The sequence below is a fragment of the Moschus berezovskii genome, chromosome 10, assembly GCF_049115385.1.
Source record: "Moschus berezovskii isolate FMDL1 chromosome 10, NW_MosBer_1.0, whole genome shotgun sequence".
Lineage (NCBI taxonomy): Eukaryota > Metazoa > Chordata > Mammalia > Artiodactyla > Moschidae > Moschus > Moschus berezovskii.
The window spans coordinates 79,582,793-79,601,602 of NC_142469.1; the positions used below are offsets into that span (position 1 = coordinate 79,582,793).

At 40.5% G+C, this 18,810-nt stretch overlaps 1 long non-coding RNA gene across 1 annotated transcript in view; it reads right to left on the reverse strand.

Annotated features, from left to right (window-relative positions):
* Positions 1-17,409: 17,409 nt before the first annotated feature.
* LOC148776344 (uncharacterized) overlaps positions 17,410-18,810 on the reverse strand; it is a 78,230-nt gene continuing 76,829 nt past the window's right edge. The window contains exon 4 of the long non-coding RNA XR_016038498.1: positions 17,410-17,512. This is a non-coding gene — a long non-coding RNA (uncharacterized LOC148776344). The remainder of the gene's footprint in view (positions 17,513-18,810) is intronic.

Sequence of the window (18,810 nt, forward strand, 5' to 3'; positions counted from 1 at the left end):
CAGCACGTGGGCTCATTAGTTGTGGGGCATGGGCTTAGTTGCTCTGCAGCACATGGAATCTTCCTGGATCAGGGATTGGACCCATGTCTCATGCACTGGCAGGCAAATTCTCATCCACTGTGCCATGAGGGAAGTACACACCCCTCACGTTGTGAACTGAATTGCTGGCCTTTAATGTTGGTGAAAGATAAATGTAAAGAATTGATGAGAGCTAAGTTGCTAAGCCCTTGAGGAGGAGCACACATATCTTAACTTCCTATGGAGGGTGAGGGGGCAAAGAGAACAAGAGGGTACAAAAAACAAAATAAACTAGTGTTTTTTAAAATTAATTTTTATTGGAGTATAGTTGCTTTACAATATTGTGTTAGTTTCTGCTGTACAGCAGAGTGAATCAGTTTATATATGTATACATATACATCTATCCACTCATAGAATCTATTCCGTAGAGGTTATTACTGAGTATTGAATAGAGTTCACTGTGCTATACAGTAGCATTCTTATTAGTTATCTATTTAATATATAGTAATGTGTATCTGTCAATCCCAATCTCTCTGTTTATCCCTCCTCCACTTTGATAAACATAAGTTTGCTTTCTCCCTCTGTGACTCTATTTCTTTTTTGTAAATAGGTTCATTTATACCATTTATTTATTATGTTTTAGATTCCACGTATAAGCAATACCGTGTGATATTTGTCTTTCTCTCTGACCTCCTGCACTTAGTGTAACAATCTCTAGGAAAACAGTATTTTAAAGGGCATCCATTTGGATGGTGTCCTTAGCTAGTGTCCTGCCCCTGGGAGGCACGTGCATTTGGCTGCTGCAATCACTTAATTCCTGCACCTTTACCATGAAAACTGGGGAGGCAGAGGTGGGGGATCAGGAATCCAATGCAATCGTTGCTGACATCCATTTAAAGCCAAAGTCATAGACAGAAGTAATTGGATTGAATGGAAATAGAGTTTTAGACTGAAAGTGAATGATTTGATTCATCTAATTCAGTTAAAACTTTAGACCATCTCATTTAAATTGCCTGCATTTCCATTTATATGTCAAATCCCTGGCCTTTACCAAGAAGGCAAAATTTTCCTAACAGAAAATAATGGAAGTCTGTTCACTTCTCCTTCAAGGCCATGCTGTACCATTCCTTTCAGCCAGGACTAGCTGACCCAGGTCCTTCTAAAGACAGTCTCTTTCAATGCAGTGTTGGTTGAGTCATAGAATGTGAGCTCCAGAAGGGACCTGAAATGCTCTGACGTTGCCCAGGTCTCTCTCCAGCTGCAGTGAAGCCTCCACATTCTGATCCTCTGGGGGTTTTGGTAGCTATGGGAGCCGGCACTACCTGTGCTGGAGGACACAGCCTCTCAAGGGCACCTAATCATTCCCAAGGGCAAAAGCCATGGGGACTTTGCAACAGATCAGGTAGGAACTAAACGTTCATTTCCAGAATGAAAATCAGTCTTGCAGTTCAACACGATACTTTATCTCCCAAACCCAGACAAATGGAACCAGCTAATTAAAGCTCATGACTAGCAAGGCTGATGACATGGCGTGAATTCCTCAGGACTTACATTGGAGCATTCCTTGGCCTTGGTGTTTCCCTTGAAAGAAGGAAGTGCAACAGAGCCTTCTGAGCTGGTAAGGAAACAGAGGGAGGAGGAGATAGGAGGGGTAGTTCTGTTGTGGCAGGTGGAGGCCCCAGGAGAGGGGGAGATAGGCAGCAGGCCTCCTCATTATCGCTCACTCATTTGCTCTCAGTAAAGCAGGAATGACTGAAGTCGTAAAACTGCATTTCATGATCGGATAGTTAACACAGACACATTTGCACTGCAGGTGGGAGTCAGGTTTTCTTGCCTCTCTGCGTACCCACTCCCAGGGCAAGTCTGAAATTACTGTCTTCAGGCCCTCTGTTCACCTCCTTCTTCTTATTCCTTTGAGATTGTTAGAAAGCCTGTGCTGTTTGTAGTTAATACCAAATTGATTTATTGTTACCTCTCACTAAGAGCAGTATTATTTGAGGACATATATTTTTGTATCCATTTAAACACACATGTCACCATTTATGCTTTGTCGTATAATAAGATCTGCTTTCTCCATTTTGCCATTCTTATCCAATAACTTGTATACATATATGAACCATTAAACTATGATTATTTATTCACTCAGCATACCAGGCAAGGCAGCAATATAGACAATTATTAACTCAATAAGTGTTTATTGGGTAACAGCTTCATTTAAGGCACTGAGCCCAGGTCTTGGGGTGAGTACAAAAATGTTTGACTTAATCCTCTCCCAGGGTCTTCTGTTCTAGTAAAGGCGATTAAGCCACTGACACAAATTACTAACTCCAAGAAGAAAGTGGCAACTGTGGAGTACTGAGAAAGTGCTGTGAGTCTGCTGAGGAGAATAAGTTAATGTCTGACTTGGGTCCAGAGAGAGTGGGAGGGTCAGAGAGTATTCTATCCAGGGGAGGCTTTTGGTGCTGGGTTCTGAGGGAGGCAGGGGTTTGGGCAAGTCATGGTGGGTGGAGATGCGGGGCCCCAGGTAGTGGAAATAGCGGGGGCGATGCCTAGCCCTAGGAAAATACTGAGCACTTTCCAGCCCCATAAATGAGCTGTTGGACTGTGACACAGAACAGGCTGAAGGTGGTGAGAAGTAAATTCCACTAGAGCGAGATCCTGAGAACACTTTGGTGGCAAGCTAAGGAGTTGGAACTTTACCAGTTCAGTTGGCTGGGTTCAGAGAGACACGAATCTGAGTTCTCCCAGAGGAAGGATTATCCTGGCAGCCTTGGCCCTCCCCAACTTGCACCTGGTGTGTCTGCGGTGAGCTCCGAATACCTGGCTGTCCTGAGTCACATCTGCACAGACACCCACATTCAACCATTGTGTCTATTCTGCCGACCTGCCCTCACCCTCAGTCCACGGGAATGTGACCCTAAGCATCTGTTTACATCTCCGAGGGGATGGCGGGGGGATGTCCTGTGCCACTCTCCTGTGCCCAATACCAGCTGCAAGCTGGGGAGGGCTAGACTGCCTGGGACTCTAGAGCAGAACGTAGGTGGGGCGTTCAAAGCCAGTGCTTCTGGTTCTTTCCACTTCTGCCTCCCATGTTTTACTTTACGAATGATGTGTTTGTCGCATAAATGTGTACACCTCTAAGAGAAGGAAGGGTAACCTTCATCTTTGTAGTGCTTCTTAAAAATTGCTTTTTGGTTTAGAGACATCTAAATAGCCATATCAGAATTACCATGTGAAAGACATTTTTAAGGCATTCACTCATGAATACTTGTTTGACTAAGTGAATACAATGAATGCTTCCTATATGATAGATACTGTGCTAAACTAAATAATAACTTTTAGGTAAAGTGAAGCAAAGTATAAGTGAAGCAAAAATGTATGTTTTACATCAAAACAAAACCCAGTCTCCTTATATTACCATTTACAGTTGCAAGAGTAAATGAAATAATATAGCATAGACTTACTCTAATATAATATAGTCTTAACACATGGCACACAGTAGTCATTACCTAGTTATTATTACCATTATTAACTTCATACCATGTGAACTATCCAGCTCAAAAAGTTTTTAGTGGAAGATGATGTATTTTGCCTCTCAGTTTCAGGTTTTAAATCTTTTAACCATCAAAAGATTTGACACACATTTCTTGGAAAGATCAGAAATTTGGTTTCTTGAGTTACGACAACCATTGCAATGTGCCCTAATGTAGGTACTCTGGTTGCTGCTGCTGCTGCTGCTGCTGAGTCACTTCAGTCGTGTCCGACTCTGTGTGACCCCATAGACGGAAGCCCACTAGGCTCCCCCATCCCTGGGATTCTCCAGGCAAGAACACTGGAGTGGGTTGCCATTTCCCTCTCCAATGTGTGAAAGTGAAGTCACTCAGTCGTGTCCGACCCTTAGTGACCCCACGGACTGCAGCCTACCAGGCTCCTCCATCCATGGGATTTTCTAGGCAATAGTACTGGAGTGGCTTGCCATTGCCTTCTCCGACTCTGGTTGCTACGGACTGTATAAACCAAAGTGAAAAGAAAGATGTGACAACTACATTTTATTCTCCTTTAGTTTGGTCATTTGGAGGGAAAAACAGGTTTAGGAGATGTTTGGGCTTATGTCTGAGACATTGGAACAATACTCTGAAAACGAATCCGTCAGCACGATGATGCCAACCTTGTATGGCTCACTTCTGGACTGATCTGCCAGTTCCACAGCTGTACTCCATGCTATTCATGGGAATGTGGATGACCTTGTGTTAAAGAAACTCCCAAGTCTTCTGTTCCCTATTCAGAACAATAGAAATCTCCCTCCACCCTAGAGAGTGTAGCATAGAGCCTTTCCCTTGATCGAGAGCAGAAATAAATGGTCTTGGCATAAAAATTGATTTTCCAACACCACAAGATTTTGTGTGAGTTATCCAAGGACAAAATAGCTATAAAGTGAAATCTTAATACAAGCCTAGAGAGTTCTGAATCTAGATTTACAGACATCATAAAAACGAAAGATTACTACATCAAGGAAGATACATTTTACTAAGGAAATGATGTTTAATCCCAGTGTTTTTATTTGTAGCATTAATATCATATGAGTATGTTTTATGCAAAGTGGTAGGCAGAGAAAAAGAGAGAAGAAATTAACTTTGAGCCTAAATATACCAATGAATAAACAAGTTGAAAAAAGATGATTTAATATCAGAAAGCTCACCCAATTTGTCTTGTACAAGAACAACAAAAACACAAATACATCATGTTGGTCAGAGTATGAAAGTTGCAAGAGCTTGTCATTTCCATTTTTGAAAAGAGGAAGCAAATGTGTCTGGCTTACTCATTTCCCCCCAACTTCAAGTTTTCGTCTTTAAATAAACATTATGGAGACTTGCTGACTCACAGCACTTCCCTTCTTCTTGGCTCTTTAAGAACCAAGAATGGCGTCACCAAGAGAGTGGACAAATAAATGATGCAAGTTATTCATGCACTAAATCAGATAATCATATACATTTATATCTGTTAATTGGCAAAGTCTGCATGAGATCATCTCGAAAGAAGAATTGTTTTTAGAATCCTAGAGCAAATGGTCAATCCAGCAAAAGTTTTTATGTTTGTTTGATTTGCCCCTCCTCTGATACGTTAGGTACCTGTCCCCTTGCTTTTGTAATTCTTCAGATTTACATTAGCACCGCTAGCACCATAGCACTTAATATGTATTGGCTTAAGTATCTCTTTCCCCAGTCACATGAATTTCTTGAGGCTTGACTGTCTTAGCCATCCTGGTTTCAGTAAGTGAACCAACTGCCAGCACATGGAAGATTCCACTCCAGAGCACTGACAACGGCAATTTTTTTTTTTTTTTGGTCAGCACTGGGGCTAAGAAGGAAACATCAAATTTGGTCACCTAGGGTGAGGAATACAGGTGTAAGGCTGCTTGAAGATACACACAGTTATTTACATAATGTAGATGAAAAACTAAGGCAGAGACGGAACCACCACAGTGGCTTCCGAACTGCTGCTTCCCAGTGAGATTTTAAAACTGTTGCCCAGTGAGATTTTAAAAATACAACTTGAATTAGTTCACTTCTCTGCTTAAAACCCTCAGTGCATCCAAGGATACTTGGGATGAAGACCTAAGCCCCCTCCTGCCGATGAGGCCTTGAGTGACATGGCTCTTCTCCATCATCTGCCAGGGTGGACCCATTCTCTCCTTCATCCATCAAGGTTGCTGTTTTCTGGTTCATCAAAACAGACAGCTCTTCCTGCCTCAGGGCCATTGTTTCTGCTTTTCCTCCTGCCTGGATCTGAGAGCCTGAGCAGCATGCCAGGCCTTCTGCTGTCTTTGGCTGCAGCCCTCTTTTGTTTGGCCAGTCCAGAGATTTTTAAAGCTTGAATTTGAATGCCTTAAGGCCAGTAGACTTCCTCCAATCTGCCTTAGGGCCTTTTGTTTTTCTTTCAGTCTTACCCCTGCCAGATACACATTGGTGTTAGCTGTTTGCCACCCAGAAGGAGTTTGGATTTGCGATCTTTTGGACTAATTAATTCCCACTAATCAACCAGTGATCTTTATAAATGTCATTTCCTCAAGGAAGTTTTCACAGCCCCACACTGTCAAAGCATCCTGTACTTTCTCTTCATAGCACTCAACACAATTGTAATTAAATAATTGATGGTGTAATTAGGTGTTAAAAGCCCATCTTCCTGGTAAGGACTCTTCACACTGTATCCTCAGTGCTTTACCTACAGAAGGCACTCATTTATTGAATGGATGATAAAGCTAAACTATTCCAAACTTAATAATATAGATAATTCTCTGAAAGTTTAAACAAGAGTGATAGGCAAACATCTTCCTGGGATTTACTGAAACTGAATCCTTTCACTGCTGAGACCCTACTATCCCCTCACCCTGAGATTGATAATACAGTGTTAAGTTTGTCGGGACAGTAGTTTCATACCAATGTGCTGTGTTCAAAGAACAGAAGATGCAGAGATGGCGCCAGGCTCCCTATACCTGATTAAACTAGAGCATCTCTACCCTTATCTTTATTCATATTCTATCTTTTATGTAAATATAATGGACTCCTGCACAAAGTCTGACTGAACAAAGCTTTCCTCAAGGTGGGAACAAGGTCTGCCATATAGACTGGTGGCAACAGCTCCTTCCAGTATTGCTAGTGGGATCCTTTTACCTGATCCTTTGTATGTAACTTTTTTTTTTCTCTCTAGAAACTTGTAAGATCTTTTCTCTGTTCTAAGTGTATCTGATCAGTGACAATGAACCAATGTGGGTCTATGTTCAGTCTACTGCTATGGGCATTTTTATTAAAAAACTCACATTCTTGAATTCTGGAAAACGTTCCCTCAGTTTTTTGTTAAATATCTTCCTTTGTCTATTTTTTCCTCTTTTTATGAAATATTATCAATTAGATGATGAACTTTTTGGACTGGTCCTCTAACTTTTGTATCTTTTCTCTTTTATTTTCTAACTTTTAATTTAAAAGTGTCTGTGACATTCCCAGAGCTTTATTCTCATCTTCTTAAATTAAAGTTCTGCTATTACATTTTTTATTTCTAAGACCTCTTTCCTAAGTGTTCTTTGAGTATTCCTTTTATATAATATTCTGATTTCATTTCATAGTTGTAATTTTGTTTCTCTAGTATGTTAATTAAGGTATATGTGTGTGTGTGTGTTAGTCACCTAGTCATGTTCAACTCTGTGATCCCATGGACTGCAGCCCTCCAGGCTCCTCTGTCCATGAAATTCTCCAGGCAAGAGTACAGGATGGGTTGCCATTTCCTCCTCCAGGTAACCTTCCTGAGCCAGGGATCGAAAGAGGGTCTCCTGCATTTCAGGCTAAGCCACCAGGGAAGCCCATTAAGATGTATGTATGCTTTATTCTTTTTGGTCATTTAACAATTGTGCCAGTTTTTAAGTTATAGTTTCTCAGTTTTTAACTTACTTGCAGAATTTTTGCTTTCTGTCCCTATACTGTGAGATCTGCTGGCTTGTGTGTGTTAGGTCGCTCACTTGTGTCTGACTCTTTGAGACCTTTTGGACTGTATTAGGCTCCTCTGTCCATGGGAGTTTTCAGGCAAGAGTAGTGGAGTGGGTTGTCATTTCCTCCTCCAAGGGATCTTCCCAATGCAGGGATCAAAACTGCATCTCGGGTGTCTCCTGTTTTGCAAGCAGATTCTTTAACTGTAGCACCACCAGGGAAACCCACCCATCTTTTGGCTTAGAGTTCTTATTTCCCAAGAAATACTCCCAAGAGTATTCCCAATACTCCAGTGGGAATACAATAGTAGTGCTGTTGAATTGGAAGATGACACTACCACCCTGCCAGTTTGGAATCCTCGTGCCACTGAGCGGAGAGGAAAAGAAGGGGATTAATCCACCGGCTAACATGATTCATTCTAATTACCAAGAGGAAATTGGGTTGCTGCTAAACATTTGGAGGCCTATATGTGAAAGTCAGGGGATTCTCTGGGCTGGTCTTTCAGTATTTTCAGGTCCAAAAGTAAAGCTGATAGAAAATTACAGCACCCAAACAAGTCAGAACCACAGGATTCATAAGCTTTAGGAATGGAATTGGACCATTCCACTGGGTAAGGACACCTTGAGTTTCTGGATAAGAATAACAACAACAACAGCAACAAAAATGAAATGAGTACTGGAAAAAGGAAGTCAGAAATATTATTCTCATTCACTTATATTTTGCCCATTCTACTTTTTAGCTGGTTATGGTTGGAATATTGATAAGCTAATTTCTTTTATTTTAAAAATTAGAATTTACTTTTGGGCCACAGCATGTGGGATCTTAGTTCCCCAACCACACATCAAACCCTGGGATTGAACCCAGTGCTCTGTGGAAACGGAGCACTAACCACTGGCCCGCCAAGGAATTCCCTTGATAAGCTGTTTTAGAGGAATATGTAGCCCTTTAAAATTCATTCATTAATTAATTTTTGGCTGTGCTGGGTCTTTGTTGATGCACAAGGACTTTCTCTAGTTGCTCCTGGCAGGGCTACTCTTCATTGCAGTGCGAGGGCGCTCCTTGCAGTGGCTTCTCTTGTTGAGGAGTGCAGGCTCTAGGTGAGTGGCTTCAGTAGCTGTGGCTTACATAAGCTTAGTTGCCCCCACAGCATGTGGAATCTTCCCTGACCAGGGATTGAACTCATGTCTGCTGCACTGGCCAGTGAACTCCTCTCCACTGCTCCACCAGGGAAGTCCAGAAGAAGATTTTAAGACCTTGTTATACTAGTAAAATGGTTCAATTCTGTCTTGTTCTATTGCTACCAATAATATAGATTTCTGGTATAACTGAAACTCAAGTTTGGTAACTAAAGTCTTTAATCTATGAGGAACCTAGAAGAGTATTTTGCTGAGTTAATCTTTGAATTAATAGAAAAGACTTCAAACATTTTGAAGACTTCAAATAGAAAAGACTTCAGTCATCCTATTTGTGATGTTGGTATTCAGTCGCTAAGTTGCTTCTGACTCTTTGTGACCCCATGGACTGCAGCACACCAGGCTATCCTGTCCTTCACTATCTCCTGAAGTTTGCTCAAATTCATGTCTGAGTCAGTCATATTATCTAACCATCTTATCATCTGCTGGCTTCTTCTCTTTTTGCCGTTAATCATTCCCAACATTAGGGTCTATTTGTGACACAATTTTCTAATATAAGAAATGAGAAAATAAAATAACCTAGATTACAGAACTAGTATTGATATCAAAATTTGGTATTTTTCATCTAGATGTCTTTGTCAGGTACAGGTTCTGACATAAAATACAAACTACAGTTTTAATGCTGCATTTGGTGTTCTGAAATCAACATATAGGACAAATGTTGACTGAAAATCGAACTAGATAGTACATAAACTTGTAATATGAAATAGAATGTGTACTGGGTATTCATCACTTGGAGAAAACCTAAAGTAAAGCTTAATCTAAAAAAAACAAACAAACTGTATGTGTGTGTGTATATATACACACACAGAGAGAGAAAGAGTTCACAATGCAAGCTTTTACCATGAAATAGAAATACTGTCATGTCAAAAAGAGAAAACATTTTGAGTGTTAAGTTTGACTAAAGTGAAGGATACTTGCTTTATTTATTTTAACTTATTTTGTTATTATTTTCAAAATCAGGTAAACGGTTGTTCAGGCCTCCTCCATATCCAGTTCTCTAGAGCTCATCTTAATCCCGTTTTCTTCTCCTTATCTGCGAGCCTACACACTCTTAATCCTATTACTCTGTGAACTGATGCAGATTTCCACCTGTACCCCAAACGGAATTCCAGGCGTATCTTTACATTACCAATATCTGATCGAAGTACTCACTAAACATGGAAACAAAAGGACCACCTACTCTCGGTCTCGATCCTGCAGCCCATGGAAAAGTGGCAGAAGCTTTGAAGTTAGAGCTTTTTCATAAGATCACCCAATTCAAAAGATGACACAAATGTCGTCTAAAAATGGAAAGGAAGAAATCTGAAGTTTTTCCAGTAGTGGGAGTTAAGGGGTGGTATGTGCAGAGTACATCATGAGGAACGCTGGGCTGGAAGCAGCACAAGCTGGAATCAAGATTGCTGGGAGAAATATCAATAACCTCAGATATGCAGATGACACCACCCTTATGGCAGAAAGTGAAGAGGAACTCAAAAGCCTCTTGATGAAAGTGAAAGAGGAGAGTGAAAAGGTTGGCTTGAAGCTCAACATTCAGAAAACAAAGATCATGGCATCTGGTCCCATCACTTCATGGGAAATAGATGGAAAAACAGTGGAGACAGTGTCAGACTTTATTTTTTTGGGCTCCTAAATCACTGCAGATGCTGATTGCAGCCATGAAATTAAAAGACGCTTACTCCTTGGAAGGAAAGTTATGACCAACCTAGATAGTATATTAAAAAGCAGAGACATTCCTTTGCCAACCAAGATCCGTCTAGTCAAGGCTATGGTTTTTCCCGTGGTCATGTATGGATGTGAGAGTTGGACTGTGAAGAAAGCTGATTGCCGAAGAATTGATGCTTTTGAACTGTGGGGCTGGAGAAGACTCTTGAGAATCCCTTGGACTGCAAGGAGATCCAACCAGTCCATTCTAAAGGAGATCAGTCCTGGGTGTTCATTGGAAGGACTGATGCTAAAGCTGAAACTGCAATACTTTGGCCACCTCATGCGACGAGTTGACTCACTGGAAAAGACTCTGATGCTGGGAAAGGTTGGGGGTGGGAGGAGAAGGGGAAGACAGAATGAGATGGCTGGATGGCATTGCCGACTCTATGGACATGAGTTTGAGTGAACTCCAGGAATTGGTGATGGACGGGGAGGCCTGGCGTGCTGTGATTCATGGGGTCGCAGAGAGTCGGACACGACTGAGCAACTGAACTAAGCTGAACTGATGCGGGTTGGGAGAGGTCAATTCCACTGAAATTTATTTCAATGGAAAGTGAATGAAGCCATGTTTATGAGCCATTTTAAATTCATAGTAGTATTATGAATAATAAAGATACACTTTAAGATTTGTACTATCATTGCATTTTCAAAGTCTAACTCTCTGGTTTAGACGTATTATACTTAAATATAATATCAGAGGTGTGCTAGCACTGACTTGCAACAGCAAATGGTTAAATTGTTCGGAATTTTGTGAGCCAGTTTTCAAACATAGCCATTATTAAAAATCAAATTATATAAACTTAAAATGTAAATTATTTTCTAAAGAAAGGTAAAAAAATCCTCAAAACTCATTCCATTTTACTATTATTTATGCCCTTGAGGTTATGTCTATGGTGTTGATATTAGGAATGCCAGATAAAATCCAGGATGCCCAGTTAAATTTAAATTTCAGAAAAAATAATGAATAAATTTCTAAGCACATCTTAAATATCACATGGAAATTCTTACACTAAAACAATTATGTGTTGGTTATCTGAAATTCAGATTTAACTGTACATTTTGGCTTTTTATTTACTAAACCTGGCAGATTCTGTATGGAGAAAATACTATATAATGATGCATTACAACACATTTCTTCTTTACTCCCTGTCCAGTGAATTTATACTGAAGGCTTGACATCAGTCATGGTGTGTGTATTTATCACATAAATAACAACACACTGCAAATCAGGGCTCCCACACCCTAACCAGTTGTTAAATATTGACCAATACACTGTTGAGTATAATCCACCTTCCGTTCCTTTCCGTTCCATCGCTCAGTAGTGTCCTACTCTTTGCGACCCCATGGACTGTAGCCTACCAGGCTTCTCCGTCCATGGGATTCTCCAGGCAAGAATACTGGAGTGGGTTAGCGTTTCCTTCTCCAGGGATCTTTCCGACCCAGGGACCGAACCCGGGTCTCCCGCATTGGAGGCAGACGCTTTAACCTCTGAGCCACCAGGGAAGCCCATAATCCACCTTAATCGTATTAAAATACTACATAATGCTGTACAGGTACTTAGAAAGAATCTATCCTTTGATTATTTGGTCATTGCAATGAAAATAAATAAATCTACACATACGCTGTTATTATTTTCTCTGTGCTTATTAGTTCATGAAGAAGGTGATATCATTTTCATGAAACATCTAATAGACTAATTTTGCCCTGAGATTTGAGGGAAACTATGCTTTACTCAACATTAGGATTCTCCGTTAATCACTACAAATGTGAATACATTTTAAAAATACCTTAAATGTTTATTTCTTCTAGCAAAATCCGATTAGATCTTTATATCTACCAGGGTATTCTTTCAATTCATATGCATTTGAGGTTAGAATAGTCTGGAGAATTGTAGAGAGAGGACTAAACCTGGGATAACAAGTAAATTAATATGAAGAAGATATGTAATAAAAGCTATGGTTTCTTTGTTCACTCTTATCTCTGTTGGGGTATGTACTGATGCTTCTCAGTACCATTAGCACATATTTTAGAGGATGCAGCAAGCTAAATGTAATTGTGTAGAGGTCAATTCATTAAAAATATTTTCACTTTTTTTCTCCTTCAAATTAAGTGAATGAAATAAGAGAATGGACCAGTTAATCATTTTAGTAGCTAGGCTCTAGGGAATTGAGGTCAGTAACCTTGGTGGGCTGATAAATGAATTTGATACCAAGGAGGACTGGCAAGATCAGGTTTCTGGTTGCCTTGTTTTAATCATTTATGTGTTCCCTATTATTCATAGAGAGAAATACAGTGCTAGGAGCTCCAAACTCAAGTTCATCAATATTGCACAATGGACACTGGTGTTCCCAGGAAAACTAAGTCAGAATAGTGCTAATCACCAGAAAATGTGAAAGCCAAGGCAATGATTTGTCTGTGAATCTGACGTCTTTAAATCTAATTTCAAGTCCTATATGCATGGATGCAATAAATATAACTTAGTTTTAACTCTATTTGTGTACTTTTGTTGGTGCTATTTAGTCACTAAGTCGTGTCCTACTCTTTGTGATCCCATGGGCTATCGCCCACCAGACTCCTTTATCCATGGTATTTCCTAGGCAAGAATACTGGAGTGGGTTGGCCATTTCCTCGTCCAGGTGATCTTTCCGACTCAGGGATCAAATCTGCGTCTCCTGCAGTGTCAGGAGAATTCTTTACTACTGAGCCACCTGGGAAGCATATATACTTTTAGGGTGTCACTTAAAATATTTCACCCTGTTTTTCATTGCTATTGTTTTCCTGTTATGTACCTGTCTAAATGTTTCATAAATAAATGAAGACACACATGCTTGTATAGGAACACACAGTATGTACAGTGCATGGACAGCATCTCCTTGAGATGCAGGCATGGAGATTCAGACTGCCCTTTGAGGAGTGTAGGATGTTAAGTGTATCAATCAGAGACCATCTGTTCGGTTCACCTGCCTCGCTGCCTTCATTGTTGCTTCTGAAATACAGAGTGTGTTGCCTAAAGCAGCTGCTCAGTCCATCCCAGAAAAGCAGACCTGGTGCAATGCAGAGCCCCAGCTGTTCAGATGTCTTCCCTCCCATCTGTCAGAGAAACAGAGCTGTAGACCCTATGGAACTCAGGAGTTCACCCCATGCAAACATGGGTGTTTTCATAGGGTAGCAGTAAAGTAAGATGAGTTGATGGATGAAAACCTGGGTTGAATCCCAGTGGATCACTTCAACACATATTTTTCTCATCAATATGATGAAATGTACATGACCCATACATAGGTCCCTTCCAGACCTATTAATAAAACTCTGCAATGTATTGCCTATGAGTATAACATTCTAGAAATATACATATCAGGCTCATCTCAGCTGTGGCTTTACGAACTGCTGGCTTCAAACAACACAGCTCACACTTTTTTACTCTACCATGATGGAATAATCATGAAATAGCAGTGAGAAATTACCCCTGATGACAACTTGGTTAACTAACTACTTAGTATTTTTCTAATTATTAAATAAGCAAAATCTTTGATAACTCTTGTGACCTTGGTAGACTGTTAAGTGAATTGGATCCCAGGGAGAGCTGGCAAGATCAAGTCTCTGGTTGCTTGCTTTTAAACATTCATAGGCTCCTGTAGTCTGTACGTGTGTTTAGAGAGTCACTTAAATAGGGAATAAACGATGTGTAGGAACAAAACTGTTTGCTGAATAGACTGTTTTCTTTACCCCAAATCAAACTGACTATCATCAGGGTATTATTGGAAACTATTTTTTCAGTATAAAAATGTCAGGTCAGGTCTTTTAATTTCTCTCAGTGCCCCTGGTCACTACACACAGAAGAAGAAAGTGAATTTGGTGACAGATTCTCTTTGTCTACTGGTTTGTGTCGTGTTGTTGAATTTCTTCTTCTAATTGATTTTCTTTTGAGGAGTTTTTTTTTGTTGTTGTTCTGTTTTTAACTTTAGGAGTTATTCACTAAATATAGTTGTAGACTATGCACTGAATACGTTTTTTAAAAAATTCTCTGAGTGAATACCCAGTGAATGCCCCTAAACATTCATCTTCAAAAGCACAATATTGATCCCAACAAACATAAACATTAGAATACATCAATTGAGGCAATGCATAGATTATCTATTGATTAAAAAAACTGTCTTAGAACTCTAAGACTGGCATTAAATTAGGACTATCCATTTATCTTCTCTGGAGAAGGAAATGGCAACCCACTCCAGTGTTCTTGCCTGAAAAATCCCATGGACGGAGGAGCCTGGCAGGCTACAGTCCATGGGGTCGCAAAGAGTTGGACACGACTGGAGCGACTTCACTTTATAAGTTAGTGTTTTTCAAAATTTTTGACCATGACCCACAATGTGTATTTTTTACTATGATCCAGTATATATGTGTGTATCTGAAGAAAAGTTTTACTAACATATCTTTCTTACTATGTGTGATATGCTCTGATATTTTAAACAGTCTCTTTTATTATTTCTTTAAATGATGGCTATAATTCACTAAATTGATTCATGATCCGCTAATGGGTAGTGACCTACAGTTTGAAAAATAGTGTTTGAAGCTAATATACTATCAAACCTATACATATATATATATATAATATCACCAAGCCATGTTATAATGAAGCAGCTCTACAGTGAATATTTGCTTAAAATTAGCAACAACATGGAGAAGGCCATGGCACCCCGCTCCAGTACTCTTGCCTAGAAAATCCCATGGACGGAGGAGCCTGGTGGGCTGCAGTCCATGGGGTCGCTATGAGTCAGACATGACTGAGCGACTTCACTTTCACTTTTCACTTTCACGCATTGGAGAAGGAAATGGCAACCCAATCCAGTGTTCTTGCCTGGAGAATCCCAGGGACAGGAGAGCCTGGTGGGCTGCTTTCTGTGGGGTTGCACAGAGTCGGACACAACTGAAGTGACTTAGCAGCAGCAGCAGCAACAACATGGATTGCTTTTCATAATTATTGATGGAGGCTTAGGCCAGGAGCTACTAGTTGCTTTCTGCAAAGACCCATCAGTATCCATGTTTCTCTGTTTCTCTGACAGTTAGGTGTGATCATATGACTGAAGTTTTGCCAAGGATGTGAGTGGAGGTGATTGTGTTTCTTCCAGTCCTGCCCATATAAACCTCCCCACAAAATCCCTGGCCCTCTTCCCACACATGCTGCTGGCTGAATAGAGAGAACTCTGATGATTCTCAGGAGGGAGAGTCCACCTCCAGTCCATTTGTGCTGCGATGTAAGTAAGGAATTCTCCTTTGTTATGGTAAGTCAATGAAATTTCAAAGTTTTGTAGTAGTTTGCTTATCCTGAGCAAATTGATAGTCTCCTTCAAAAAGTCTGTTGTTTTTATTTGCCTCTACTTCGTCTTCCTTCAATCCATTTGTCATGGTGTAGCTTCAGTGGCCTTCCCAAGCAAACTAATCATGTCAAGTCTCTCCCCGTCATGCGTAAGAGATTCCAATGGCCTCAGATTGCCTCCAGGATAAAGCCCAAACTCCTTAATGTGGCCTTCAAGACTTTATCTGGTTTTGGCCCACTTGTCGTTCTGGTTTCATCTCTCACCTTCTTTACCATCTCTTATCATCTTTCCCCGTACTCTCTTCATTTTGATTACATAGACCTTTTCTCACTTGTTTTTACTCATTCTCTCTCTTGCCACAGGGCTTTTGCATATCCTATTCCTTCTGCCTAGAATATAGGTCATAACATGTTGCCTGTGAAGATGCAGATAATAAATATTTTACACTTTGCAAATCATATAATTTCTTTCCCAACTACTGAAATCTGCCATCTTAGCCAAAGGCAGCTGCAGATACTATGTAAATGAGTGGGCATGGCTATCAGCTGATCAAATATATATTCATAAATATATGTGATGAGCTGGATTTGCCCCATGGCCTTTAATTTGTGACCCCTAGCCCAGAATGTTCTTTCTACCCTTTTTCCTAATGAACAGCCCTATATACACTTTATCTCTTTCCCAAGGGAAACTTTACTGATACCCCTAAGTCAAAACCTCCTATTATATAGTCTCATAATTCCATATATTAATACCTTTATGATAATTATTACACTGGAAATACTACACTGCCCATTAGTGGTCAGAAGGTGTTTGCAAGTCTCTTGCTTATTCATCATTATTCATTCACTGCTATTCATTCATTGTTATGTGTAATAAACGAGCACCTGTGATTTGTCACCTTGTACATAAGACAGAGTAAAAAAGGTCATTGTTCTAGCCTCTGTGATTTAAAATAATATATTCATCCATTTGTTGAGTTGACAAATTGCAAGGAGAATTCCAAGGTATGTAAGACATGAAGTCATTACTTTGGTTATGGGGATGGTTGTTTTCCTATCTGAAAAATAAAAATGAGAAAAAAAAAAAACCCTCAAAACTGAAAGCAATAAAAATAGTGCTTTGGGGGGATTTCCCTGGTGGTCCAGTGGTTAAAACTCCATACTCCTAATACAGGAGCCCAGGTTTGGTCCCTGGTCGGGGAAGTAGATCCCACATGCTACAGCTAAGACCCTGTGCAGCCTAAATAATAAATAAATATTTTTTAAAATAGTGCTTTTGGCTCCTTGAGTATAATGTTCTTACAGGTGTAGTCACTTGATTTGCAGGACTGTTGTTGTTTAGCCGCTAAGTCATATCCGACTCTTTTGCAACCCCATGGACTGTAGCCCACCAAGCGCCTCTGTCCATGGGATGTTTCCGGCAAGAATATTGGAGTGAGTTGCCATTTTCTTCTCCAGGGGATCTTCCCAATCCAGGAATCGAACTTGCGTCTCTTGCATCAGTAGAAGGATTCTTTACCAGTGAGCCACCTGGGATGCTGTTGGTTGAATATGGAATGTATTGCTGACCCAGCCACAAATTTTCTCCTTTCCATGTGCTGGTCAACCTGGGCAAGTTTTGTAGTTTTCTTTTTGGCTTTCTAAGCCTAAATATCTAGAGACTTTTACCTGTCAGACTTGAGAAGCTGCTGCGCCAACAGAATTGGAATCGGGTGCCACACTGCCCACATTGACTTTGGTCAGAAACTGATGGGTTCATCCAGCCCTCTTGATTCCTTATGTTACATGGTAGCTCTTTTCTGCAAAGAAGGCCCAGAGAAAAGAAAATACTGTATCAGTGAATGCAGACATAGAAACCAGACTTTCCAGATGATTCTGGGTGTTGCTGACTGTGTGTATAAGTTTATATGGAAAGAGGCTAAGAATATCTTGAACAAGACTTGACATTATTGCTCATACTTCAGTTTAAGAGGGAAGCTGTCGCCAAGCAAAGACTAGGTCAGGCGCTGGTAAGTTTTACACCCAGCTCTGATGGCTTTCAGCAGTCTAGAAGTGAAAATTGTTTTCAAAGCAGAGTCACTTTAAATCAAAAGCAAAAAATCATGTGTTCCTCCTCATCTCCCCCTCAACCAGCTGCATCTGGTCCATAGATTTGTTTGGTTTGGCTTTCATAGTGTTTAAATAAAACCCCAAACTGGATTTGTTGATATGGGAGATTTCATATAAAGATCTAGATTTCTGGCTTCTGGGAAATCTGGCAACTCTGGGTGGCATTCCCATGTGGGAGGTGGCTGTATGCTGTGCGGCTCAGAAGAGTCATGGACTTGCCAGGACCCTGCCCCTGAATGACCACCTTCATTCACTCATGCCACAAGAAGTTTGTGTTTTCCCTTGTCAAATACAAAATAGGCTCAGGGGCATAGAAATATTTTGATGTTTTAAAGAAGACAGCTCTTATTAATCCCACTGTGTTACTTGGATATTTGTATATCACTTTGTATTTTTATAAGTATCTTCCCCTCAAAGACCTCAAAAGACTATGCAAAAGTTGAAGAGTTTCTTCATGGACCATTCCTGGTCAAGTGGACTAGATGTCCTGAAAGATGGCTGAGTTTAGGAAAATACCTTGTTGGAAGGGCTGCAGAAGGACTGCATCTAAAAGGGCACCCTGTTCATACCAAGAGTCTCTCTGTGGACCTTTGAGGGACTCTGAGAAGGCGAGTCGATGAGGGCAGACATTCTCATTTTGTCTATGAGGATAGACAGACGTGCAGAAGTGTCCCCTTCAGTCCACAGGGACTTGTTAGGGACCTGGCTACCAGGCAGGTCTTATGCCAGCAGACATAGCTTAGAACATGAAACTTAAAGGATAAGTCACAACTGACCAAATGACTGAGGACTTTAGAAGCAAGCAAGTCAGCAGGAACAAAGTGAGCACAAGCTTAGAAACGTTAATTACAATTTTGGGTGTTGGAGGAATCATGAGAAATTTCCATTTTCCTCAATTGTGTCCCCTGTAATACAGGAGCATTTATGCCAGTTACACTGTTGACTAGAGCCTTTTTAGAGCCTGCTACTCAAAGATTGGTCCATGGAC